This window comes from Typopeltis vanoorti, chromosome 24 (genome assembly GCF_054136105.1).
Source record: "Typopeltis vanoorti isolate ZY-2024b chromosome 24, IOZ_Tvanoo_1.0, whole genome shotgun sequence".
Classification (NCBI taxonomy): Eukaryota; Metazoa; Arthropoda; class Arachnida; order Uropygi; family Thelyphonidae; genus Typopeltis; species Typopeltis vanoorti.
Window position 1 is genome coordinate 71,464,332 of NC_143572.1, and position 27,585 is coordinate 71,491,916.

Here is a 27,585-nt window from a genome sequence, read left to right on the forward strand (position 1 = left end):
TTTAATCTGTATGTTGATGCAGAGATTGTGGTTGTCTTGACTGAATAATTGCTTTTGGATTTACCCATGTGTGATTGTTCTGATAATTAAAAATACCATCTTTACTGAACCATTATTTGTATTTTAGTTTAAGCCAATAAGAATACAGTTTGGTCGGCTAAATCCCAAATTGCCAGCCCATCCTCGTCCGTTCAGATACCCAACAGGGTCGACCATGAGAAGGTGAGGATTGGACATTAGGTCAGAAACTCCGATAAGTTCTCCGCATTCCTTTAAAGGCAATGTGGTGGTCTCCTCTCAGTTATACCGCTTTGACCCTTAAGCACCCCACCTTTAAGCAATGAAAGAGTTTGATAACAGAAACCGAACCTTGGAGATTCAGTGACAAGCCTTGAAGAAAACCCTGATTAATTTCAGGGTTTTCTTCAAGGCATGTGATGAGGTTATCTGCAAGGATATAAAAATCAGAACTCCATGGTTGACACAGAACTTAGTGAAGAACTTGTTCTTCACTAAGAAAAGCTTAGTGAAGAACAAGTTCGATTCAGGTCAAATAGAGGCTGTCAGGATCAGATCTAAAATTTACGACAAATAGTTGAAAAATCATGGGAATATAACAAAGATCTATATTTAAGTTTTGTCGATCTGAAAAAGGCATATGACAAGGTGCCAAGAGAGAAGCTATTAAATATGCTACAGTTATATGGTGTCAATGGGGCATTATATCAAGCAATACTTATTCTTTATTTGAGTTGTAAGTCAGCAGTTAGAATTGAAGGGAGTACAGGAAGATGGTTTAATGTTAAATCTGGTGTGAGATAAGAATGTACATTATCTACTCTGTTATACATTATCTATATGGAATCACATTATGAAGGAAAATGGTATTAAACATGATATCAAAATGGAGATGTTAATGTCAGCTCTTTGCTTTATGCAGACGATGTTATACTTCTAAATAAATCCGCTACAGGTCTGCAAGATTCCCGGACTAAATTGAATAACTGTTGTAATAGATATGGTATGAAAGTCAGCAACAAAAAGACAAAGACTATGAAAATAGGCAGAAATGTTGAAAATGACATTGTGAACGGAGAACCTGTGGAACAAGTGAAACATTTCAGCTACTTAGGCACGATTTTTAGTGAAGATGGTAAATTAAATATAGAAATAGGCAACAGAATCAACAAAGCTGGTATGGTAGGAAGTCAGTTGAATAAATTCATATGGAATAAGAGAAATTAGTCGGAACACTAAATTAGCTAAACCAGTTTTAACTTATGGATCTGAGTGCTCGGTCAGATGTAAAACACTTGACCAAAGACTAGAGAGTCTAGATATGAGAGTCCTGAGAAAGATTAGAGGTGTGAACAGATGGTATCAATGGCAATATCATTAAAAATGGGGATATTATTAAAGAACTTGACATTGTCAGCATCCAGGAATGCGTAGCAGAGCTAATCTCAGGTGGTATGGTCACTTAAACAGAATGGGCGAGGAAAGATTAGCAAAACAAGTGTTCTCTGCCAGGTTGGTGGGAAAACAACCCAGATCAAGACCAAGATATAGGTGGATTGATATGATACAAAGTGCCTCAGACAATAGAAATATAAGATCCGATAATGTTGGAGTCTTGACAAGGCTGATTTGGAGGAAAATTGTAGATAGGAAGTAATGATGTAAATTTTTCATGTAGTACTATCATATCCTGTACACCCCTTGAGGGTACATGGCAGGAATTTGATGATGAACTTTACTGAACATTGGTTCTTCTGTGAAAAGCAATGAGAGTAATTATTTGTCCTGTGCACTGTTGTAGAAACTGACTAAATGCCATTCCATGATGACAGTAATCTGGTAAAGGTGCTTGACAAAAATCATATGTCATATGATGGTTGTCTGATTTTGTGCTGAATTACAAAGGGCTGTATCTCAGGTGAGGTTTCCAGACTCATGTTTTTAGGGACTTTTTTTTATTAGTTTGGAGGTATAGAATATGCTTTTAAAATTTATGACAGGTGCAAAATCATCCTGTGTAATGAAAAATTTTATATAATACTTGTATATTAAAATTAAGTTTTTAATACTTATTCGGACAAGAACTCTATTTTTATCTCAAGATATGGTATTTCAAGTCTATGTCCTTTTCAAAAAGGAATCTTTTTATTCCTAATAATTCAGTAAAACTTCTATTAGTAAATTCTTCTTTAATTAAAAAGCCTTTTTATCAAAATGGTATTTTAATTCTGGAGAAGTAAGATACTTTTTTTTGTAGGTTTATTTTAACATATAGGAATGCATAATTTTTATTTCTCCTATTTTCATAATTTTTTTTATTAAACTTAGTCCATTTAGGGTGGCAAGCATATTATACAGATATCCTCTGCAAATTATACAGATCTCTAATTTTATAACTAACTTTCATGTAACACAACTAGCCATTGTGTTGAAATTAGTTTTATACTTATGTGAGGAAAATCAGAACATATGGAGGGGAACTGAAGCCACTCCTACAGCCTGAGATTTATGCAACTGTGGCCAAACCAATATGATTATCTAATTCTTTCTTTCTTAATGCTACATAAATTTTTACTTCAACTTTTTATTATGCTCTCTTTAATAGAACCAAATGTCTCCAAGTGCAACAAAACTTCTATGTGTTATACATTCCCAAAACTAATTTATAAACTTCAGTTAAATCTCTTCTTATTTTCAATGTATCCAGTAGATAAACTTTCAAAGGGACAGCTGACCATAATTATCATGGCACAATTCCAAAACATATACACGGTGAATCTTCTCTGCATACTTTGAGTCTCTTTGACATCTGATAAAATCCTGGATGTGTGAACTGTAATCCAATATTGATCTGCCCAAAGATTTATAAGGGTATCGTAACTACTTCTCCTATGATTACAAATAATTCCACATTCTCCACACACTACTAACCAGCTAGTAGAACAGATACACAATTAAAAGACATAATACAGTCAACTCTCTCTACAAAAAAACTTGTACAGATCCCAAGAATAATTTATTGTGGTGGCTGGTATGCTATAGCCGATTTTTGGAATTGTGCCTGTGGAGCTTCAGTCAGGATTTTTACACTGGAAATTAACTATTCACTGGCCACATTAACCTTAGTTTTGACCATAACTCAAATTTAAATTCCCTACATTCAAAATGGTCAAATACTTATATTTATCAACTCTTTCTGAAGTGTGGTATAATGTTTTAAATAATGAGCTTCACACATGTAAGAGGAAACTAAATAGAATTCATTATTCCAGGGCCTTAAGGGTCAAAGCTGTATAACTGGTAGGAGACCCACGTAGGCATTTTAAGGAATGCAGAGAATTGACTGGGGTTTCTGACCTAATGTCCAGTCCTCACCTTCTCGTGCTGTACCGTGTTTATTCTGGAAACCAAACAAACGAGGATGTGCTGGCAATGTGGTATTTAGCCAACCAAGTTGTATTCTTATTGGCTTAAACCACAATGTGAAACGATGGTTTGGAAAAAGAATTTCATGCCAGCTGGAGCATTGCCTGGTTAAACAATACCCCCATTCAAAAGACATATTTCGGTGATTACACCACATTTTTTTATTATTATTCAGTTCTATAAAACACTGAAATAATAGTTCCCGACAAGTTTCGTAAATCATAGGATTTACATCTTCAGGGGTAAATAGTATAACTTAAAGTTTAAACAAGAGAATTAATAAATACAAATCATAACCATCTGGCTATTCATAAAACTCAACAGGATGCAGATATATAACGTTATTCACGTTGAACAATACTGGACGATGTCACGTGTGCTTGTTCTCGTTCATACAGTCCGAGCTCAGATTGAGGTAGATTTTTTATTAGAGCTGACCACACTTGATGGAGAATTAAACCTTGATTTTTATTGCATTGGGTTGGGTTTTTAGCATATTAGCAGCTTCTTTAAATTTTCTTATATAACTGTTGTTTTCTATGTATGACATCGTCGTTTTCTGCCAGAGTACATCGTGTCCAGTGGAAGTGGTATGGAAAGCAAGACCCGTTTTTTGTTCTCTTTTGTATTGTATATCTTTTTGGTGTTCAGCCATGCGTATTTCTCCAGATCTTCCTGTCTGTCCTACGTAGCAAATCCCGCAAGAGCAATGGATTTTGTAGACTCCTGGTTTTTTAAGAGGATGATGAGGTGGTTTTGGTGGATGTAGGAATCTTGAGATTTTCTCCATAGGAAGGAAGGCTACTTTTATATTGTGTTTGTTCATTAATTTAGCTAGCTTGTCTGTAACATTTTTGATATAAGGAAGCAAGATTGCGTTTTTGTAATCCTGTTTTATTGTGTTGTTAGCTGGAGGCATTTTAAGGATTCTCTTGATGGTTTTTGTTTCATATCCATTCTGTTGGAGGATTTGTGTTAAGTATTTTAGTTCCTCATTACATCTTTCTTGTGTGCTGGAGATATTGTATGCTCTGTCTCGAAGAGTTTTAATTAAGCTTATTTTTTGTGAAGGATGGTGGTGTGAGGTTGCATTTAGAAATCTTCCAGTGTTTGTAGGCTTCCTATATACTGAGAAGGAGAGTTTACTTTCTTCATTAACTTCTAATAGAATATCCAGAAAAGGAAGTTTTTTATTTTTTTCTTGTTCTAAAGTGAATTTTATGGTGTTGTGTAAATTGTTGAGATAATCTTTGAAATTGATAAGTTCATCTGTTGTTCCACTGAATATGATGAAAATATCATCCACATAGCGTAGCCATATTTTTGGTTTTTTATGGTAATTCTTAAGAGCATTGTTTTCAAATTTTTCTATAAATAGGTTTGCTAATACTGGTGATAATGATGAACCCATGGCCAGCCCTTCTTTTTGTTCCCAGATTCTATCTTTATAGGTGAAAAAAGTATTGTTTATACAATGTTTAAAAAGATTCAAGATGTCCGGAGGGAAGAGGTCTTCTAGGAGATTCAAAATTTCTTGTCTCAGGACGTTTGTAAACAAGCTGATAATGTCGAGACTTGCTAAGATGTCTGTTGGACCAATATGTATATCTTTCACTTTTTCTATGAAATGTTTACTATTTTTTATGAAGGAAGATGTTTTTCCTATATGTTGTGAGATCATGTTGGTGAGGTATTTCGCCAAGTTGGAAGTCAGTGAATCTCTTCCATCTACTATTGGTCTTAAAGGTATATCTGTCTTGTGGATCTTTGGAACACCATATATTCTTGGTATCAAAGGATGTTTTGATTTTAAGCCTTTTTTAAGTTCTTCCGTCCAGAGAAGCACTTTTTTTATTAGAACGTTTGTTTTTTTGTGTGTAGGCCAAGTCGGATCTCTGTCTATGGGTTTGTAGGTGTTGGTATCTTCCAGGAGATTTTTCATTTTGTTATCATATTCTGTAGCATTTAAAACGACAGTTGCGTTGCCTTTATCTGCTTTTATTATGACAATATTTTTATCATCCTTTAAATTTTTAAGGCAAACGTATTCATTGTGAGGTAGGTTCCTACGAGGTAATCTGCTTTTTAATAGTAAAGCTGTACTTTCTATACGGATAAGATTGCCGTGTTGTCCGGTAGATTTCTAATTCCTTTTTCTATTTGTGCTATGATATCAATTTTTGGAAGGAAACGTGGGGTTAAGGCGAAGTTAAAACCCTTGAGTAAAAGATTATTTTCCTCTTTTGTTAGGACTCTCGAAGAAAGATTAATAACTACTTTTGAATGATCTAGTTGTTTTTTTATGTATTTCTTTCTTCTGAAGGAGTACGTTGAACTTATTAATTAATTTTTGTTTCTTCTGTTCTGAGATCGCTATTGCTTTGTTAAATGTAACACTATCGATGTTGTTCCATAGGTAGGATGGAAGAGATGTGGCCGGTTCATTATGAAGAGAAAAAATGTTATTACTAATTAATGCTAATTCAGCTCTAGTGACTGTAATTCTTTCTCTTAGAAAAGCTAGTTCTATTTTATGATAAATTCTGGAGGCCTTGTTTGTGTGGAATATGCGTTTGATTTTGATGAATTTCGGGATGACTTCGTTATCTCTGCATCGGATGAGAAAAATTAGACGATTAATGAAGTTGAGATGTTTAATGCGTAGTTTCTCTTGTTGTATAACTTTATGCCAAAAGCACTCACCGTAAGTTTGTAATTGCAGGCGTAAACTTCTGTGGCTAATTGGGTTCAAAAGACATATTTCGGTGATTACACCACATTTTTTTATTATTATTCAGTTCTATAAAACACTGAAATAATAGTTCCCGACAAGTTTCGAAAATCGTAGGATTTACATCTTCAGGGGTAAATAGTATAACTTAAAGTTTAAACAAGAGAATTAATAAATACAAATCATAACCGTCTGGCTATTCATAAATCTCAAATAACAGCATGCAGATATATAGCGTTATTCACGTTGAACAATACTGGACGATGTCACGTGTGCTTGTTCTCGTTCATACAGTCCGAGCTCAGATTGAGGTAGATTTTTTATTAGAGCTGACCACACTTGATGGAGAATTAAACCTTGATTTTTATTGCATTCGGTTGGTTTTTTTAGCATATTAGCAGCTTCTTTAAATTTTCTTATATAACTGTTGTTTTCTATGTATGACATCGTCGTTTTTTGCCAGAGTACATCGTGTCCAGTGGAAGTGGTATGGAAAGCAAGACCCGTTTTTTGTTCTATTTTGTATTGTACGTCTTTTTGGTGTTCAGCCATGCGTATTTCTCCAGATCTTCCTGTCTGTCCTACGTAGCAAATCCCGCAAGAGCAATGGATTTTGTAGACTCCTGGTTTTTTAAGAGGATGATGAGGTGGTTTTGGTGGATGTAGGAATCTTGAGATTTTCTCCATAGGAAGGAAGGCTACTTTTATGTTGTGTTTGTTCATTAATAAAGATATATTAATTTTCACCTATAAAAATAGAATCTGGGAACAAAAAGAAGGGCTGGCCATGGGTTCATCATTATCACCGGTATTAGCAAACCTATTTATGGAAAAATTTGAAAACAATGCTCTTAAGAATTACCATAAAAAACCAAAAATATGGCTATGCTATGTTGACGATATTTTCATCATATTCAGTGGAACAACAGATGAACCTATCAATTTCAAAGATTATCTCAACAATTTGCACAACACCATAAAATTCACTTTAGAACAAGAAAAAAATAAAAAACTTCCTTTTCTGGATATTCTATTAGAAGTTAATGAAGAAAGTAAACTCTCCTTCTCAGTATATAGGAAGCCTACAAACACTGGAAGATTTCTAAATGCAACCTCCAACCACCATCCTTCACAAAAAATAAGCTTAATTAAAACTCTTCGAGACAGAGCATACAATATCTCCAGCACACAAGAAAGATGTAATGACGAACTAAAATACTTAACACAAACCCTCCAACAGAATGGATATGAAACAAAAACCATCAAGAGAATCCTTAAAATGCCTCCAGCTAACAACACAATAAAACAGGATTACAAAAATGCAATCTCGCTTCCTTATATCAAAAATGTTACAGACAAGCTAGCCAAATTAATGAACAAACACAACATAAAAGTAGCCTTCCTTCCTATGGAGAAAATCTCAAGATTCCTACATCCACCAAAACCACCTCATCATCCTCTTAAAAAACCAGGAGTCTACAAAATCCATTGCTCTTGCGGGATTTGCTACGTAGGACAGACAGGAAGATCTGGAGAAATACGCATGGCTGAACACCAAAAAGACGTACAATACAAAATAGAACAAAAAACGGGTCTTGCTTTCCATACCACTTCCACTGGACACGATGTACTCTGGCAAAAAACGACGATGTCATACATAGAAAACAACAGTTATATAAGAAAATTTAAAGAAGCTGCTAATATGCTAAAAAACCCAACCCAATGCAATAAAAATCAAGGTTTAATTCTCCATCAAGTGTGGTCAGCTCTAATAAAAAATCTACCTCAATCTGAGCTCGGACTGTATGAACGAGAACAAGCACACGTGACATCTTCCAGTATTGTTCAACATGAATAACGTTATATATCTGCATTCTGTTATTTGAGTTTTATGAATAGCCAGACGGTTATGATTTGTATTTATTAATTCTCTTGTTTAAACTTTAAGTTATACTATTTACCCCTGAAGATGTAAATCCTACGATTTTCGAAACTTGTCGGGAACTATTATTTCAGTGTTTTATAGAACTGAATAATAATAAAAAAATGTAGTGTAATCACCGAAATATGTCTTTTGAACCAATTAACCACAGAAGTTTACGCCTGCAAATATCCCCATTATTTTTGTCAGGGAAGAACCAGGACAAACATTGAAAAGTCAACTACTGGAACACATAACAATTCAACATCAACAGAGTTCAAGATTCGTACTATCAACATACGAAGCATCAATGGAAAAGAAATAGAACTAGCAGAAGAAATTGATAGGTACCAGATCGACATAATAGGAGTGACTGCAACAAAAAAAGACATATACAGGTGAGATCTTTCTAAATGACAGATACAAAATTTTATATTCAGGCAATGACAATCAGGGAAAAGAGGGAGTAGTTATAGTATTCAACACTAAATATGAGGATAATCTTCTTGAATGGCAGGCAATATCAAGTAGAGTGATGTGGGCAAATATTGGAATGGGGAACTGGACAATGAGACTTATTTGTGCTTATGGCCCCACTAAAGGTTTTACCAAGGAAGAAATGGAGCAAATTTTTGAAGCTAGAGAGGGCAGCTGGCTCAGTGAAAAATTAAAAGTTGGTCCTTGTTGGAGATCTAAATAGCATAGTAGGAAATGACTATTGCACAAAAAGAAGTGTTTGGCAAAATTTTGGAGAAAAGCACAAAGCTAATAATAATCATAAATGCCTGCTTAATTTCTGTTCAGGACATGGATTAGTTATCACTAACACCATGTTCCAACATAAAAATGTGCACAAATTCACATTGACTATGTTATAGTTGATAGTGATGTTTTCCCACTGGTTCAGGATATAAGAGTATACAGAGGAGTTGAAATAGGAAGTGATCACTATTTAGTATTGATCAGGATAAAATTGAACTTTATATTGAAAAGAAGAGTGTGTAAGAAAGTTTTCAAAAAAATCAAGGTTGAGCAGCTTTCAGAGGTGAACTGCAGACTGAGATGCACAAACATTGCATTGAAGAAAAAATAAAAGAATTTGAAAACAATAACCAAACCCTGGAGATTCAGTGCCAAATCTTGAAGAAAACGTTGATTGATTCATCCAGAGGTGCATGTGGTGAGGTTGTCTGTAAGGATATAAAAATCAGAACTCCATGGTGGACTCAGAAAGTTAGTCAGTGAAGGAAAAGAAGAAAGCATATTGAAAGTTCCTGGAAAGTAAGTCAGCTTGTGCTTTTAGAGAATACAGGGAAAAATGCAAGAAAGTGAAGAACTGTGTAAAACTCCCTAAACAAAAGTCATGGGAAAGTTTTGGTAAGAATAGAGAAAATAAATATCAGGAAGTTAGCAAAATATTCTGGAGGTTATTGAAAAAAAAAAAGCTTAGAAATTGAGGGAAAAGTACTGTAAAAGGAATAAGAGATGATAAAGGTGACATGAAAACTGAAGATACTTATATTGTAGTTGTCTGGAATAATTACTTTGAAAGACTGCTAATTGAAACACGCAGTGTCAGCATGATGGTAGAAAACTCCCAACAGTAATTCAATTAGGAATACATATCCATACTTGAAGTAGAAAAAATAATCAAAAACCTGAAATGTGGAAAGGCAGCTGGAGTTGATGAAATTCAGCCAGAAATGCTCACATATTGAGTTATGAAAGTTTTACAGTGGCTGCATTGCATAATTCAGAAGGCCTCGTCAGAGAGTCGAATTCCAGAGGATTGCGGCAGAGCTCTCATATTATCCATCTGTAAAAGGAAAATAAAACTGAATATGAGAATTACAGAAGCATTTTCGTCCTGACTGTTCCTGGTAAGATTTATGCAAGTATACTTGAGAAACAGCTATGAAAAATTGTGGATGGGAAGCTTGGTGAAGAATAAGTTGAATGCAGACCAAGAACTAAAGATCTCTGATATGAGAGTTCTGAGAAAGATTAATGAAATTAACAGATGATATCAATGGCAGTATCACATCAAAAATGAAGATATTAGGAAAGAACTACTTCTCACATGTAAGAAATACAGCCTATTTGTTCTCTTGTTCAGTCACCATGGTTAGCATGTTGGGACCTCGTATTGTAGGCATTAGTGAGACCTGGTTATCGGAATCAGACCTACTAACTGGTATCAAGTGTAAAGGGTAGTATTTTAGGAAGGATAGGAGAGTGGGGGCGGGTGCTGGTAATGATATCGGATGACTTGAATCCAGTCAGTATTGAGAACTATGATTGTAGTACTAGTAACAATATTTCATGTGGCAGTGAATTTAAAGCCAAATCAAAAACAAAGGGGCAGAGTTTGTTGCCTTAGTCAATATGTTGCGACCTCAGATTGTAAGTATTAGTGAGACCTGGCTATCAGAATCAGTCCTACTAACTGGTATCGAGTGTAGTGGGTACAGTATTTTTAGAAAGGATGGAGAGGAGGTGGGGGGGGGGTGCTGCTAATGATATCATATAACTTAAATCCAATTAGAGTTGAGACCTATGATTTTAGTAATACTACTAACAATTATATTTATGGCTATTTTGCCTGCTTCTGTTTAGGAGTGCCCCTGTGACAGAAGCAGGCAAAATAGCCATAAATAGTTCGTTAAGAGGAGTAACATGGGAGTTTTCCTAGAAATAATATCCACTACTAACAATATTTCATGTGGAAGTGAGTTTGAAGCTATCTGGTGTGAGGTGGAATCTAACAAAATCAATTACATAGTAGGGTGTTGTTATAGACCTGGTGGATCGGTTGGTTGTATTGAAGAAATGCACCACCGAATAGAGACGATGGGTGCAAAAAAAGTAAATGGGAGACTTTAATTATCCAAATATTGATTGGGCAGCAGTAAAATTTCATAAGAAGAATGAAACTGAATTTATTGCTCGGTAACTTCCTCAAGCAGCATGTGACAGAAGGAACCTTGAGGTCAAAGAGTGTTAGATTTGATTACAGTGTCAGAGCATTTCAGTTAAAGGTGTAACTATTCTGACTCCTGTTGGTGACAGTGATCAAGCAGTACTTGGTCACTTGGGAAGTGAATGTACATTCAGAAAAGGTTACATGCTAAACTACAAAGCAGGAAATTATGACCAACTGAGGCATATACTGAATTCAACAGAATGGTGTCATTTGCTGGATGGGGAAGATATGCAACATTGAGTTCACTGCTGCCTCTTCTGAAAAAACTCAGATGTATAAAGAGGAGGTATTAGAGCCTTTGCCCAAACCAAATAAGAATTCAGCAATAGAGACTAGTGGGATATCAGCATGGGTGCTAAAAGAGTGTTCAGCTGAAGTGGATATTCCTTTGATCAGGCTATATAATTTGAATCTCAGAAAGAGAAGATTCCACTGGAATGGAAAGAATGTATGGTAATCTCATTGCTCAGAGGTGGTGCAAAGACTGATGTATTCAACTATCGACCAATCGGTATCTGAGTGGTGGTGGTGGTGAAGATTTTGAAAAATTAGTTGGGCTCGCATTCAGAAATGGGTTGACAGTGAATCTCTACTTTGCAATGAATAGCATGGGTTTGCTAAGGGAAAATCATGTTTTAGGATCTTGCTCACATTCTATAATAATGTTACCATTGAACTGGACAAGGGAAATGGATACACCATGACACTTTTGGATTTTGCTAATGCTTTTGACAGAATACAGAATGGAAGACTTGCATAAATTGGAGATTATGGGTTTGGATTATAAAATATTAGTGTTGGTAAGATGGCTGACTAACAGATATCAAAAAGTGGTATACAGGGGAATATGAGTCTGCGAGATTTAAGGTAATTATTGGTGTACCACAAGGATCAATTCTTGGTCCACTGTTATTCAATCTGTTCATTAATGATATGAGGAAGGATTTGACAGGTGACATACAGCTATTTGCTGATGATGCAAAGATAAGTCGGGTAATCAGAAATGCTGCTATGTAGACTTGCAGAGTGATTTGAATAGGCTGGAATTGTGGACAAGCGAAAATGGATGTTAATCAATGTAAAATCATGCACTTTGGCATGATTATATATCCAATGTCATATTATATTGGTGGGATTATGCTAATTAATTAAGAAACTGATCAGGCTAGGAGATTTGGAGTACTAAAAGATAAAGGAAAATGAGGCATCCTTGGAAGCTGAGAACGAATGCTGATAAGAAGGGGTGAAGGCTAGATTTTTCTCTTACTGGGTGGTGCTTGATTGGAATGGATTGCTATTGGATGTGGTATGTGCAATCAGTGTGAATGAATTCAAGAATAAGTATGATAGCTGGTGCGTGTAGTATGTGGTCTCCCTCAATGAGTTCCTTACTACCTGAAGGTCTTTCTTAATAATAATAATTATTATTATTGTTATTATACAGGCATCTCTCTGGATTCAGAAACTGATTGCAGGAGACCTTTTATTCATATACTAGTCATTTTTCACACAATACATATCATACCTCTCCTTAAGCATATTCACTGATGAAACACAACGACCTCTAGCAACTCATTGTACCCATTCAACACCCTCCAATCAGGGGGGAAAAAAAAAAAAAAGCCTAGTCCTAACATGCTAGCCACACTCTTATTTAATAAATTTAGTTTAATAAATGGTTCTAATCATTTTGTACACCTCCCTAATTTTATGCTCTCCATAGTGCTGTTCTGTGTTATTGCATTAAGCTTCTAACCATTTCATCTTATCCATTCTGCTTTTTTCACTTCATTACACTTTCTTCTATACCTCTTCTCTATTTGGTCTGATGTATTCCTTCTTATCTTCAACATTCCATTCTCCTGTACTAACGTCAGTGTTTCTTGTCTAATCCACGTCTTCTTGATCTTCTCTTCTTCTGGTACTGTTTCTTCAACTGCGTCGCCTTGGTAAGGTGATGATGATGATATTGAAGAAAGATTGAGAACACAATTGCAAACATACCTTGCAGACGAGCAAGCAGAATTTAGGAGAGATAGAAGTACAATTCAACAGATTTTGATAATGTGGTTAATAGCAGAGAAAGCTAGGAGAAAAAAACAAAAACATATATACCTGCTTTGTTAATTTTCAGAAAGCATTTGACAGTATCAACCAGAAAGTGACATTAGCTGTGCTAGAATCCTATGGAGTTTATAGAAAACTAATGGCTATATTAAGAGACATTTACAAGAATGTAGTTGCAGCAGAATAGGTGATGATTTGGAGAAATGGTTTAGAACAAGCAGAGGTACTAGACAGGGGGGGGACCCAATATCACCAAGCATTTTCATCGCACATTTAGAAAGAGCATTGGATAAAATGAAGGAAGGTGCAAAAAGAATATTGGTACATGGGATGAGAATTAACAATCTGAGATTTGCAGATGACATTGTTGTTATGGAAGAAGAAAGAGAACTACAAAAAAAATTGAAACAGGTAAATGATGAAGGAAAGAGATTTGACTTGTTATGAATGTGGAAAAAACAAAGACAATGGTATTTGGTGAGAAGAACATGAAACAAAAGATACAAGTGAATGGAATTGATATAGAAAATGTAGTTCACATATTTGGGAAGTAAAATGACATATGATTTGGACTGTAAAAAAGAAAAAAAGATCAGGATTGCAAAGGGAAGAACAAATCTGAAGGCCATGGATAACATCTGGAAAAGTAAAGTGATCAGCCTGTAAAACTAAGAGTGCTGGAAAAATGCATCTTTAGTGGTGTACTGTATCGATTTGAAACGTGGGTAATAAATAAGGAATCAAGAAAAAGAATTTTGGCATTTGAAAGAACTTGTTACAGGAAGATTCTAAGAATAGGATGGGTACAGAAAATCACAAATGAAGAGCTCTATCGGAGATACAACCAAAGGAGAATCTAATGCTGAAGCGACAATTATTTGGACACACATGCAGAATGAGTGAGAACCGGAAGATAAAGACGTTCATGTTTGATATTATGGATGGTGTAAACAGAAGAGGTAGACCATACAGAGAATGGATAGACGACATAAAGGACTGGTGTGGAATGGATGTACAGAAACTGCAACACTGTGCACTGGACAAAGAAAGATGGAAGAAGATGGTGAAGGAGGCATCGGACACCAATGGGCAGTGAGCCCATGGTTCGTGATGATGATGCTTCTATCCTGTCTCCTGTTCTTTGCCTATCAGCTAGTTTTTGATATCCACAGTTCACTTTCATAGATCAGTTCAGTTTCATAGTTGTTGTTAGCCTAGATATTCCACTGCAGGGCAAAGGTCTGCTCCCCATCTTCTCCAACTCTGTTTCATAAACCTGCTACAAACTTAGTCACTCACCTCTGGATCCTCTCCAACAATTCTTCATCCCTATGGAATCTGGATGAAGAACAGTCATTCCCCCAAGTCCTTGTCTTCATCAGTTTCCTGCAGTTCATTTCCATTAATATGCAGGGTGACCCATAAATCACAAAGGGGTTTAAATTTTAAGAACATTTGGAAAATTAATCATGGAAAAGTTCACAACCGAATAAGGAACCAAAATTGTGCATTTTTATTTTGAAAAGCATGTACATTTTTGACAATCAAATCATTTTGCAAAGATCTGCAATTGGCCATCATGTTCTCCAGATCATTACATGCTGTCTCTGCTAATTATCTCTTAGCAGCATCTGTATAAATTCCATTTCCTTTCTTTCCTGTGATCATTCCTCCTCCTACACTTGTGTCCCTATAGTTGAAATTCACCATAATAATTACTTATCTTGCACTCATCCTGCTAACTTGCCAAAGTATGCCATTTACATTTCCCTTATACTCCCTGGATTATAGCAGTAACCAGTTATATATTCCATCCTGTTGGTCTCTATCTTACAGTAGATAGCCTCAAATGAACTGTGTGTCCCCCTGTCTTTCTGATGCACTTTTGCTCTTTTTTTGGCTCCAGTTCTTCTTTTATCATTACCAAAATCCCTATCCCATTATGTTTTCTGAAAATACTGCATCCAAAAAATATAATCCAAGAAGATTCTTCATAGAAACTCTCCACAGCAACAACCACCTGTCCCGCAATACGCATTGTCCATCATCATCATCTCTTATGCAAGCTCAGTTTCAACAAAAATAGCCAAACTCCTGAAATCTTTCAACATCAGAGTTGCTCTCAAACCTGTCAAATCTATATGCTACATTTTAAGATCTCCTAAGGACATTAATGCCTTCTTCAAATGCGCAGGTGTATACAACATCCCATGTTCCTGTGGATTAAATTACATAGGCCAAACATCAAGAAGCCTGGAAATTCGAAAAAAAAGAACATATAGGAGACGTGAACAACAATAGAACAGATACTTCAGGATTAGCCTATCGCTTCTCAATCTCTAACCACATCATCGATTGGGATAACAGCTCCATGCCTTATAATATAGAAGAAGATTTTCGATGTAGAAACTTCAAAGAAGCCACAGTTGTACTCTGCTCTGGAGAAAATCTAAACAGAAATCAAGGAATGATTCTGAAAGACATCTGGAAAAGCCTAATAAATTCACTCAGCTTATCAGAATTTCATTTCACTAAAAACTATATAAGACTCTCAATAAACAATGACTGAGACACTACGCTCCATGCTTATGATGTTACGCATCAGTTTTAATTTATTTGACTGTGCTACTCCATTCTTCTTTTTTACTAGCAAACGTTAGTGTGTGTACGGTTATACTTGTCCTGAAGAAGCCAGACAGAATAGCTGGTGAAACTTGTTGAAAATTTGTGTATATCATTTATTAATATCTGGTCAACAAATAAAACCAAGAAAAAGCTCAAGTTTTAATGTTTAAGTGACCAAATACAAAACAAAAATGGGCATGATTACCATTTAATTATATTTAAATGTGATCCAAACACCTGAAGAGTTTCAAGAATTTTAATATAACAAAGTTATGCAAACTACAGAAGTGAGTATACAAAAAAGTATGCAAGTAACATATGTTCTGTACATAATTACCTGGAGTATAAAACAAAGGTTGGAGTTTGTTGCCTTTGGAAATACATCAAATCCTCAGATTATAGGCATTGGTGAGATCTAGCTATTAGAGGCAGATATACTAATTGGTGTACAGTGTGTTTAGGAAGGACAGACAGGATAGGAAAGTATTGGGGGGGGGGAGTTGATTTGAGTCCAGTTAGGATAGAAAACTTTGACTGCAATACTAATAAGTTTCCATGTGACAGTAAGTTTGAAATCATTTGAATCTAACAAAATCAAATACATAGCAGGGTGTTGTTATAGACCTAGTAGATCATTTGCCAGCAATGATGAAATGCATTACAAATAAAAATGATGGGATAATTAATGAGCAGTCATCATGGATGACTTTAATTATCCAAACATTAATTGGGCAGTGGTAAGATCTCATGAGAAGAATGAGATCAAATTTATTGAGTTGTTGCAAGACAACTTCCTCAAGTAGCATGTGACAAAATGAACTCAACTTCAAAGAGTTTTGGATCTGATTATAGTGTCAGAGGGGATGTTAAAAACATGACTGTTCTGCCTCCAGTTGGTGACAGTGATCATGCTGTACTGACTTAGAAAGTGGCTAAGTTTGTGGATGTTCCATTCAGAAAAGGTTACATGTTCAACTACAAAGCAAGAAATTGTGACCAGCTGAGGTGTATGCTATGTTCTTTTCCATGGTATTATGTACTAGATGAGAAGGATATTAAACAATGAATGGGAGGCATTTAAAAAAATACTTAAATGGTGCAATATCAGAATGTGTCCCTAGAGTTTGTAGAATAAAAGATTTGAGTGAAATGGATGTAAAATCTTAATAAACAAGATATTCTTAAGAAAATGATGTGAAGGAATACTGAGCAGGCCAGAAAAGTTACAACTGTTGTATGAAAACTAGGTCTGCATATGAAAAGAAAACTAGTTCTGTAAGCTAAAAACAATCCAAAAGAATTCTACCACCATTCTGCAAGTAAAAGCAATAATAAGTATGAAAGAATAACTACTGAATACATTGGTTACCTACAGAAGGATTGTTCAACTAATGAGTGCCCATTTTGCTAAAAACTATCAACCTGGTGTATGCAACATTGAGCTCACTGCCACCTCTTCACTGGAAAAAGAATCTCAGGTATATGAGGAGTAGGTACTAGAGTTGTTGCACAAACCAAATAAGAATTTGGCAATAGGGGCCAATGGGATATCAACATGGATGCTAAAATAGTGTTCAGCTGAACTATGTTTCTTTAGCCAGTCTCCATAATTTGGGCCTCAGAACAAGGATGATTCTATAATAATGCAAATAATATAATCCCATTGCACAAGGGTAGTGCAAAGACTGATGTTTTTTAACTATTGACTTATCAGCATCTCTAAAGTGGTGGTAAAGAAAAAGTTTGTGAGAACTTGCACAGAAATGGGTTGACAGAGAATCTATATCTTTCAATGAACAGCAAGGGTTTAAGGTCATGTTTCAGCAAATTGCTCATATTATAATGTTACCATTGAGTTAGACAAGAGGAATAGATACACCATGATATTTTTGGACTTTGCTAAGGCTTTTGACAGGATACAACATTGAAGACTGTTTCATAAATTGGAGAATATAGGACTGAATTATAAAATAAAAGCATGAATAAGTGATATATGGGGAATGTGAGTCTGCATGATTTAATGACTAGTGGTGTGTCACAGGAATCAGTCCTTGGTCCATTGGTATTATCTTTACATTAATGATGGGAAGAATTTGTCAGATTACCTACAGCTGTTCACTGATGATGCAAAGATAGGTAGTAATCAGCAATGTGTGGTTGTGCAGTATATGCAGAATGATGTGAATATACTAAGGGCATGCAAAAATGGCTGTCAATTCAATAATAACATACATTCCCCACACCACACTGAACTGCCGTCCCCTATCCAAACCCTGGTTCTCCAAAAGGTGTGCCAAGGCTGTACTAATGAAAAACCAGGCATACCACAACTGGCTCAAATTAAGAACTCCATCCTCCTTCAGTGCCTAGACTGAAGTCCGAAAGAGATGCAAAAAATTATCGATGATTCCAAAACAGAATTTAAATGGGCAAAAAGCATGAAACTTGCAGCCTGTCCTAGCAGCAGCCATGCCTTTTGGTCTCTTGCCAAAGCAATTGGTCGCAACTTTTGCCTTACACTACTCCCACCCCTATCACACCCAGATGGCTCAATTGCAACATCACCCACAGAAAAAGCTAATCTCCTGGCTGATGATGCAAAGATAGGTAGTAATCAGCAATGTGTGGTTGTGCAGTATATGCAGAATGATGTGAATATACTGAGGGCATGCAAAAATGGCTGTCAATTCAATAATAACATACATTCCCCACACCACATTGAATGACTGAATGGCAGTCGGAATGACTTTGCCTGCAAAGTCATTCCGACTGCCCAACATACAATGCCCCCTGCATCCTTTTGCCAGAAAGAGATCATAAACCTATTGTCAAAATTAGACACAAAAAAAGTGCCTGGCCCTGATGGCATTCCTCCAATTGTCCTGAAGGTCTGTGCAGCAGAACTGACTCCTATCCTATGCTGTCTGTACACACTATGTTACTCCACTGGTATATATATCCCAAAGCCTGGAAATTGGCCTATATTCAACCCATTCCCCCAAAAAAAGGGAGACAAATTGCTGCTATCTAACTACTGCTCTGTCTCACTCACCTCAATCCTATTTAAAGTGATGGAGAAAACCATCAATTCTCAACTACTACTCTACCTTGAAGGTACCCAGCTATTAAGCGACCACCAGTACGGATTCCGCCAATGCCGATCAACAGGTGACCTGCTCTCATATATCACCCATCTCTGGACATATACCATGGAAAAATTTGGCGAATCCCAAGTAGTTGCACCGATATCTCTAAAGTCTTTGACCGGCTCTGGCACAAAGGCTTACTAGGCAGACTTCCATCATTTGGACTGTCTCAGGACTTCTGCAGATGGATTGCTAGCTTCCTGTCTGGATGCACACTATGCGTAATGGTAGATGGCTTCCTATCTTCCCACTATCCAAGTAATGCTGGGGTCCCACAAGGTTCAGTTCTCTCACCGACCCTCTTCCTTCTATACATCAATGACCTACTTCAGTTGACCTCCAACCCAATACAGAGTTTTGCAGACGATAGCACATTGCACTCCTCCCTTTCATTTGATAAACCTTACCCTTCACAACTCGCTTCCGTCAGAAAATAAAATTGTAATACAGACATATATTATAATATTTATTATATTTATATTCAAGATTTTGCATTTGTAAGCTTTTTTGTGCTTCTTATTAATACCTTTGAAATGAAACTTATATGAATAAGCATATATTTACTAATATTCATTAAGCACTAAATACGCAGGAAGCAAAATTTGTGAACCAACACTAATGTGTGATTTTTTCCATTAAAATGTAAAAAATAATAAAAATTAAATATGTTTCTTTTAAGATTTTTTTTAATCTACTTAGTCTTAAAACATTTTAAATTTGCTTTCATTATTTCATGGCCCCCCTCAACAAGACTTATGGCCCACAGTTTGGGAAGCGCTGGCATAGGTGATATGTGGGCTCCTTCAATGAGTCCCTGTCTCCCTGGCAGAAACTAACATTAATTCATTAATGAATTAATGAAACACAATCTGGTTTTCAGGAAAATAAAGGAACTAGAGAACGACTCTTCAATATCAGAACTATTATAGAAAGATATCTGGAGAAGCAGAAAGAAGTCTACTTATGTTTTATTAACTACACAAAGGCCTTTGACAATATACAACATGAACAACTAATCAAATGCATCAGAAATTCAGGCGTAGATGGTAAAGATACCAGATTACTGAGAAATCTTGGAGGAATTCTCAGTAAAGAAGGGTGTCAGACAAGGCTGTGTTCTTTCTCCTATATTGTTTAACCTCTATACTGAAAATATCTTCCAGCAATTAGAAGAATTTAAAGGAGGCAGGAATATAAACAACTTAAGATATGCAGATGATACAGTACTGCTAGCTGAAAATAAAAAAAAAGATCTTCAAAACCTACTAGAAGAGACTCTGAAGCTAAGTGAAAAATATGGACTTAATTTCAACTTCAAAAAAAAACTAAAACCATGCTGGTAACAAGAGAAAAAGGGAAAATACCCAATATAAATATTAAGATCACATGAAATACTTTAGATCAAGTAGAGAGTTATATATATTTGGGTGAACTAATTATAGAGAATGGAAAGTGTGATAAGGAAATATTAAGAAGAATAGAAATTGCTAGATCAACCTTCATTAGCATGAAAAACATTCTGACCTCATGGGAAATTCACAGAAACAAGAATTAGGCTCTTCAAATGCTACGTATGGTCAACACTGCTATATGGAGCATAAACCTGGACAATATCAAAATATTGTGAAAATAAACTAAAAGCCTTTGAGATGTGGATCCTCAGAAGAATTCTTAGAGTCCTATGGACTGCCAAAAAAACTAATTTAGAAATATTAGAGATGATTGGAGAAGATAGGAATCTGTTGAAAACCACCTACCTTCACATACTAAGGCATGAATCCCTACAAAAAACGCTTCTAGAAGGAATGATACAAGGAAAAAGAAAAGGAAGACAAAGAACAGATTGGATGAGAAATATTAAGGACTGGACCTTTTTGTCCTATGAAGAATGCAAGAGAAGCACAAAACCGTACATGGTGGAAGAAGAAGCTCATGGTAGTCAACCTCCTGGAAGGAGATACATCTGACAAGAGAGAAAGAGAGAAGAAACTAACAGTGTAAAAGGAGACAAAAAGCAGGCTTCCCTTCCCATTATGACCATTGAATTCGTCCGTCTAGCTAGGATTAGACTCCAGTCGAAGTTTCACTATATTTTGTGTTGCATATATTTGTTACTATTTATATTATACTCTATGAAGATGTCTTTGTTTCTGAGACAGTAGAAACATTAGTAGTTGTTTAACTATTCCTTATTCAGTATTCATTCCATTAAACATCATACTTTCTATATCCTCCACTTAAGCCTAAACATTCATAGTTGGAGAGCAGATAAGCTATCCACTCAGCCAATCAGGCTACATCTGCTTATCATATTAACACCATTATGTTGACATAGTATTTCTCTAATGATGCTGCTAGCTCTAGTTCTTCCATTAATGCTTCTTACATTGACAGTGGCTGTCTTCATTTCTGCTGAGATTTTCCAGTAGTTGACTATTCACTCTTCACCTTGGTTCCCTAATGAAAACAGCAAGATCTGGGTGACGTCCCAGCCTGCATGATATCTGAATTATGTTGTATCATCCTAATTAATATGCAACATTTCCTCATTCATTCATCCAAGTGGACACCTGTTAAAGGACATATTGGTGAGGTGATTGGATCAGAAGTCCCAGTCAGTTCTCTACATTCCTTATAGGAGTGTGGAGAACTGACCGGGACTGGCTGTGTGAAGTTGAGGTAGTCTCCTCCTAGTTATCTAGCCTTGATGAGTCAAGGAAAGAAGTGACAATGATGTGAACCCTATATGGACACATCATTAAAGAAAGTGATATGAAACTTAATGTTACACTAGGGGATATTAAGCTCAGTTCTTTATACATTACATTAGCCAGGCACTGGTTACATGGATGTAACCTTTTAATTTTATTGGTTTTTAAAATGACTTTTGACTTTTAATTTTATATGTTATTAAAGTGCCGTGTATTGTACTGCATGTTTTGATATTCATGCCATACGAATAAATAAGCCAGGCACTATCAGGCTGGGGGGACTTTTTGGCCTCAAGCACCACATATCGCCTCTGCGACTGTCCGCCACGTTCTGGTCTCCAGCCTGACAGCCTGCAGGTCTTCCTTCTCCTGATACTCCCACCTCCTTCTCGGTCTCCCTGGCAGCCTCCCTGATTGGGGTCGGGCCTCCCACACTTATCTCGCAGTCCTTTCAGGGCCTATATGGTACAGGTGCCCCTGCCACTGAAGACGCTGGGCTCGCAGCTCCATCAAGACGTCTGCCGAGTTGTATAAAGCGTGTATGGCAGCATTGGACTGCCTCCTCCAGGCTCCGTCTGCCATGACCCTCCATAGATACGTTGTAGCATCCTGTTCTCGAATGCTCACAGGTGATCGGCTTGTCTTGCCTTGAGAGTCCACGCTTCAGCACCTAGAGGAGAACAGGCCTGATCAAAGTCTTGTATAGTCCCACCTTTGTAGTCCAAGACAGCAAGCACGAGGCGAAAAGGGGACACACCTGGTAATAGGCCACATTCGCAGCATTTACCCGACTCTGGACATCCTCAACTTTGTTGTCTTCAGTCACGAAAGAACTCAAGTACCTAAATACCTTCACCCTCTCAAACTGTGCAGCTACCTCTGGATCTTGAGCAGCATGGCGACTCATAAAAAGGTATTTTGTCTTCTCGGCATTTATCTTCAAGCCAACTTCTTCTGCAGCTTCCTCAATAGCAGTAACCAATGCCACTGCGTCGTCCTGTTGATGCGCCATGACGTTCAGGTTGTCCACTTATCCAAGACTCCTAACTTGCACCCCCATGTAGAAAGTATTTTTACCTTGGGTATAAATATGTTAAAGATACCAAGCAATTTTAAACCTGGTTTTACTCCATTTCCCAAGTAAGCAAACAGACTAAAAGTCAAGTTTGCGCCTGCAATTGATGCAAGTCTAACTGATCCCACAGGTAGTGCAAGACTAGGGCAACTCGTGGCAAAGGTGGAACAAGCTCCGATCACTAATCTTAATATTTACCCTTAATGCCAAAACACATCTCCAAGGATATATACCCAAGGTAAAAATATTTTTACCTTGGGTATAAATATGTTAAAGATACCAAGCAATTTTAAACCTGGTTTTAACCAGGTTTAAAATAAGTAAATAAATAGTAAAACCAGGTTTAAAATTGCTTGGTATCTTTAACATATTTATACCCAAGGTAAAAATACTTTCTACATTTATATCTTTATTTAATAAGGATATAAAATCCCTCCAGAGATCTTTATTTAATAAGGTTAAAACACCTTATGGTAACTTGTTTTGGTAAAATACTTACAAGCTCTGTATTACTAAATCTTGGTATTTCTAGCCTAGCTCCCACTGACGAGACCTCAATAAAGGTCGAAACCGGTCTGGGTAGTGGCCCCTTGCCTTTAATACAAAACATCATACATCCCCTCCTTGGAGATGTGTTTTGGCATTAAGGGTAAATATTAAGATTAGTGATCGGAGCTTGTTCCACCTTTGCCACGAGTTGCCCTAGTCTTGCACTATCTGTGGGATCAGTTAGACTTGCATCAATTGCAGGCGCAAACTTGACTTTTAGTCTGTTTGCTTACTTGGGAAATGGAGTAAAACCAGGTTTAAAATTGCTTGGTATCTTTGCACCCCCATGTCGACTCCACCTGCCACTTGCTGTGTGTTTCTAATTATTTTTTCCAACACTAGATTGAAGAGAATCGGATTCTGCTTCACACCGGTCTGTACTTGAAATGGGTCTGAAAAGTCACCTTCTGCTTTCACTCTTGCTCTCGAACCAGCTACGCACACCTGCACCATTTTTCGGAGTTTTCGAGGAATTCCCAGTTCTTCTAACACCTGCCATATTTTTGGGCATATTATTGAGTCACAGGCTTTAGAAAAGTCTATGAAAATATTATGAACTTCCCAGTTATATTCCCAGCACTTTTCAAAAATTTGGCACAGCGTGAAGAGTTGGTCTATTGTAGAACGATTCCTCCTGAAGCCTGCCTGGTAGTCACCAAGGCACTCTTCTGCATATGGTGTGAGGCAGATTAGCATGATGTTAGACAGCACCTTGTAGTTAGTTGACAGCAGTGAGATGCCCCTATAGTTGCCACATTGAGCCTTATCTCCTTTCTTATATACTGGGGTGATCAGTGACTCCTTCCACTCGTCCGGCAGCCGTTCTTCTTGCCAGATCATCAAGATGAGCATGTGCAGCTGCTCCAGCAGGACGTCCCCACCATTCTTCAGGAGCTTCGCCAGTATGCAGTCCACTCCTGGAGCCTTATTATTTTTCAGCATGTGGATAGCACAAGTAATCTCACTAAATGTTGGCTCTTCAATAAATGGTTCAACAGTTTGATAAGGAGAATAATCCTCCGATATTGACGTTCCAGCATTGACATTCAGCAAGTTCGTGAAATATCTACGCCACAGAGCGAGAGCATCTTTTGAGTTTGTTAATAGATTTCCACTTTCATCTGTTATGGTTGCCGCTTGTGTCTGGGCACCTCGCATGGCTTTGATCGTCCGGTACATCTCCCGTCCATTATTCGTCACCCTATTTCTCTCTATACTAGCCACTTTCTCATCAAGATACTTTCGCTTTTCCCTGCATAGACATGTATTCACCACTCTTCTCACCCTCTCATATGCAGCTTTCTTCCTGTTATCCACTAGGTAGTTCAATAGTGCTTACCTTCGTTTCGCTACAGCTTCTTCTATTAAACCATGCTTTTCTCCTCCTCTTTCTCTTTCCCACAGTTCTCGAGGCAGCTAACGCGACAGTATTTTTGATGGTGTCCCACATCCCATCTGGATCATCCTCTTTCTCCTGTAACTCCCCAAAACGATTCTGCAACTCTGACTGGAAAGCCCGCTTGCCTTCCACTGTTTTCAATTTGTCCAGGTCCCATGCTGATCGTATGGTAGGACATGCGGGCTTCTGAACCGAAATTCTATGCCTGAAATCATAGGCTACCAGATAGTGGTCACTATCTCCATCTGCTTCTCTGAAACTTCTTACATCCGAGATGGAGCTGTGGTGACATCGATACACTAGTACATGGTCTATTTGGTTAGCTGTTCTACCGTCCGGCGCTCTCCAGGTCTGCTTTTTGTAGACGTCTTTATGCGCAAACATAGTGCTCTTTACAAAACATTTCGTAGCAGCGGCAAAACTCGCAAGTCAGATCCCATTATCATTGCACCCCTCATGTAGGCTCTCACTACCCATGAAAGGGTGCCACACACGCTCTCTCCCCAGCTTTGCATTGAAATCTCCCACTACTAGCTTGATGTCATAGGATGGTAGATTAGCACAAGTATGCTCAAGCACTTTGTAGAAACAATCTTTAGCTTCTGCTGAGCTCTCTTCAGTAGGCGCATAACATAACAGTTCACAATAGACACATTTTGAAAATGTCCCTTAACTCTAATAGTACACAGCTGATTGTTCACAGGTTTAAAATATTACACAAAAATTTATCACTAACTAAAAACGCAGTTCCGAGTTCTTTTCATCCTCTGTCGTCACCACTATAGTATAGCATGTACACCTGATTGCGGGTCGAGCCATGTCCCGGCCATCGTGCCTCTTGTACAGCACAAAGTCCAATTTTATACTGTCGTAAGATATTCGTCACATTAAAAAGAGCTCCTTCTTTCACCAAACTACATATATTCCAGCTCCCAAAACGATTAATAATCATTGTCGCAAAGCGTCCAAATTCTGAGGCTTCTGTAGTGCTTGTTTCGTAATCCATAGTGACAGGAGGGGTAGTTGGCCCCTCGCTAACCCTTCCCCTTATATTAGGATTCTTTAACTAAATTGAACAGCATAGTACTATCAACAGAAATCCTTAAGCAGTTGCATACAACGTACACACACCTAAAGTACTGTATTAAGCTTCTACTCAAATTAGGCTTAGTTGCTCGCACATTCTCTACCACTACAGTTTCATAAAGTATACTCACTAAAAAACCAGTTCTTTATGCTATCCAAATTTATTCCCTTAAAGAAATCCTGTAACAAGTCTTAGGACTAATTAGTTAATAACTGCTTTAACAAAGTTGGTATGAAAAAAGCTATGAAAAACAGAACATATCAGATTTATTCTTGCTAGCAAACATTTGAAATAGGTAATATATTTCAGCTATATAAGAACAATTTTTAAGTATTTGTGGGTGAGCGTAAAACTCGTTAACAAGGTTTGTAAGAATTTGTACTGACTCGCCACTCAGCCAAATATCTCAGTTAGATGTCAGTCTGGGTGTACTCTTTCATGCCACCTTATATATCACAGCCACTTTAAGTTTTTGTTAATGCTATGCCAAATTTTTACCCTGCATAACTACCATTGTTGATGAAGTATGTTAACTACTTACATATTAATTGTTTATCAGTCTGTGGAGAAAAAATTCATTATTCATATAAGTGAGTTCATATATATACTGATTGATCTACAGAGGCTCTGTAACTCAATCAGTATAGACATAGCCCTTTGGTCAGAAAGACCTAGATTCGGTTCCACATATTCTCCCCACTTCATGATAACCTGTACAGCTAGACGACTCTTTCTCTCTACCGATAAACATCCGAATATTGGCTGCACACAGTGCCACTAACAGAAGCCTTGTGCAATTCTGTGGGCACCGCAGAAGGGTGTGTGGAAGTTGTAACAGTATTTATGGCAAGACTAGATAATACTGGTGATTTTCATCTCAAGACTCTATTTTTCAATTGTCTGCACAATTCCAGCATTATATAAATCCAACCTTATTCATGACAATCCTAACCTTAAATTATCATCATCATTAAATTCCTGACATGTACCCTCAAGGGGTGTACAGGATATGATAGTACTACATAAAAAATTTACATCATTACTAACTTCCTATCTACAATTTTCCTCCAAATCAGTATGTCACTTGTCAAAACTCCAATATTATCATTATCAGATCTTATATTTCTATCGTCTAAGGCACATTGTACCGTATCAATCCACCTATATCTTGGTCTTCCTCTGGGTCCTTTTCCTGCCAACCTGGCAGAGAACACTTGTTTTGCTAATCTTTCCTTGCCCATTCTGTTTAAGTGACCATACCACCTGAGATTAGCTCTGCTAATGCATTCCTGGATGCCGACAATGTGAAGTTCTTTCCTAATATCCTTGTTTTTAATATGATATTGCAATTGATGCCATCTGTTCACACCTCTAATCTTTCTCAGGACTCTCATATCTGTGGTCTCTAGTCTTTGGTCAAGTGTTTTACTTCTGACCCACCTCTCAGATCCATAAGTTAAAACTGGTTTGAACACTGTCTTGTATACAGCTAATTTAGTGTTCTGACTAATTTCTCTCTTATTCCATATGAATTTATTCAATTGACTTCCTACCATACCAGCTTTGTTGATTCTGTTGTCTATTTCCATATTTAATTTACCATCTTCAGTAAAAATCGTGCCTAAGTAGCTGAAATGTTTCACTTGTTCCACAGGTTCCCCCTTCACAACACAGTTGACATTTTCAACAATTCTACCTATTTTCATTGTCTTTGTCTTTTTAATGCTGACCTTCATACCATATCTATTACAACAGTTATTCAATTTAGTCAGGGAATCTTGCAAACTTGTAGTGGATTTATTTAGAAGTATAACATCGTCTGCATAAAGCAAAGAGCTGACATTAAC

General features: G+C 36.9%; 1 protein-coding gene across 2 annotated transcripts in view; it reads left to right on the plus strand.

The window, feature by feature from the left end:
• Cul4 (cullin 4) overlaps window positions 1-27,585 on the plus strand; it is a 276,936-nt gene that overhangs the window by 221,742 nt on the left and 27,609 nt on the right. The gene's annotated exons all lie outside the window — the stretch shown is intronic.